The sequence below is a fragment of the Colossoma macropomum genome, unplaced genomic scaffold (genome assembly GCF_904425465.1).
Source record: "Colossoma macropomum unplaced genomic scaffold, Colossoma_macropomum, whole genome shotgun sequence".
In the NCBI taxonomy this organism is placed as follows: domain Eukaryota; kingdom Metazoa; phylum Chordata; class Actinopteri; order Characiformes; family Serrasalmidae; genus Colossoma; species Colossoma macropomum.
This window is the reverse complement of record NW_023494788.1, coordinates 33,915,498-33,917,771: the sequence shown is the minus strand read 5'-3', so window position 1 is coordinate 33,917,771 and position 2,274 is coordinate 33,915,498. Positions and strand designations below refer to the sequence as shown.

The window sequence follows — 2,274 nt, the reverse complement described above, 5'->3', positions numbered from 1 at the left end:
AATGTTCTCCCATTCTTGTTCGGGGGCTCATTTGTCATATTTTTCATTTCATAATGCGCCAAATGTTATCGGTGGTGCCTGGTCTGGACTGCAGGCAGGTCAGTTTAGCACCCGGACTCTTTTAATATGGAGCAATGCTGTTGTAATACATGCAGAATGTGGTTTGGCATTGTCTTGCTGAAATAATCAAGGCCTTCCCTGAAAAAGACGTCATCTGGATGGCAGCATCTGTTGCCAAAACATGTATATATATATATATATATATATATATATATATATATATATATATATATATATATATATATATATATATCATTCAGCATTAATGGTGCCTTGACAGATGTGCACATCACCCATGCCATACGCACTAATGCACCCCTATACTACCATGAATACTGGCTTTTGAACTGTGCACTGATAACAAGCTGAGTGGTCTTTAGCCAAGAGGACACAATGTCCATGATTTCCAAAAAGAACTTCAAATTTTAATTTGTTGGACTACAGGACACTTTTCCACTTCCCCTCAGTCCTTCTTAAATGAGCTCAGGCCCAGAGAAGGTGGCAGCATTTCTGGATCCTGTTTATGTACAGTTTCTTCTTTGCATTTTGAAGTTTTAACTTGCATTTGTGGATGCAGCAACGAACTGTTTTTACAGACAGTGGTTTTCAGAAGTGTTCCTAAGCCCATAATGTCTATTTTAAATGCAGTGCTGCCTGAGGGCCTAAAGATCATGGCCAACCAGTATTGGTTGTCAGCCTTGTCCCTTGCATACACAGATTTCACAGGATTCTCTGAATCTTTTAATGTTATCATGTACTGTAGATGATGAAAAGCAAAAGTTATTTGCTATTTTGTGTTGAGAAATGTTATTCTTGAATTGTTGCACTATTTGATCATGCAGTCTTTCGCAGAGTGAATCCCTCCCCATCTTTACTTCTGAACGACTCAGCCTGTCTGGGATGCTTTTTTTATATCCAATCATGTTACTGCCCTGTTGCCAATTAACCACCAGTTTGTTTTTTTAGCATTACACAACTTTATCAGCCTTTTGTTGCCCCCGTCCCAACTTTTTTGTAACGTAGCATCAAATTTAAACTGGGCAAATATTTTTTAAAAAACAATAAAATTTCTCAGTTTCAACATTTGATTTGTTATCTTTGTACTATTTCCAATTAAATATAGGGTTTAAATGATTTGCACATCATTGCATTTTGTTTTTGTTTATATTTTGCACAGCGTCCCAACTTTTTTGGAAATGGGATTGTATCTGAATCTAAAATAATTCTTTAACACAAATGCTGATAATGCTGATTTGAGCTTAATTTTACATTTGACTAGCTATCATAACAAAACAGGCAGAAACCTAACAGCTAAAACTTGGAGGTAGGCAGAGATTCACTCATGTTTTGAGATTGAATCTATTTGCAAGTGAGCTTAGCTTCTAGCTGCCATGTACTGTTAATAGCCGGAACAAATGGATATTAGAAAATGTGTTACTTCTGGTACTGTGAAAAATCCCAGTGAGTCGCCTGTTTCCGCCTGTTAACTTTTATTAAAATGCTTACATATAGCACCAAAAGGGTTCTTTAATTGTTACAAGCCTGACATAGTAACCTTTTTTATAAAGGTTCTATATAGAACCATACAACATATTGGGTTCGATTTCCAGCGGGGCAACCAAGGTCCTTTCTGACTAGGGACATGCAGTTAGGCAGACTGGACATGCTGAAATGCCCCAAGAAGTTTTTGTGGTTCTATAGTGTAGTGGTTATCATGTCTGCTTTACACGCAGAAGGTCCTGGGTTCGAGCCCCAGTGGAACCAAGTGTTTTACTGCATTTTATTGGCTCTGTACCTGTATTCTGCACAGTGACAATAAAATTGAATCTGATCTAATACAACACATTCACAATCAATCTGAAGAACGATTTTACCATGCAAAGAACTGTTTAAGCATGAAATGGTTCTAGATAAAACTCATGAACTCTTGAAGAATCATCTTTCTATGTGTGACCTGTTAATCTAGAACTACAGAGCAGTCTTATGTTTTAATGAATTTAATTTGTTTTAATATGAATTTAATTCGGCTTAATATGTTTTTATGAAGGCTAAGTGGCACAATAAGAAAGACAAGCGCTCTCATATGTTTAAATTAGCTGCTAACTGATTTGCGACCAGCCTGGACTTGATTAGTTCAAATGTTAACCTTGTGTGTTCAATGGTTGTTCAGTATAACTAAAAACAAGGCAAAGAGAAACTTGTTGGTATTGTGTT

General features: G+C 36.6%; 1 non-coding gene across 1 annotated transcript; it reads left to right on the top strand.

The window, feature by feature from the left end:
* Nucleotides 1–1,751: 1,751 nt before the first annotated feature.
* Nucleotides 1,752–1,824, top strand: trnav-uac. The gene has a single exon. It is a non-coding gene; the product is annotated as a tRNA-Val (tRNA).
* Nucleotides 1,825–2,274: the final 450 nt, after the last annotated feature.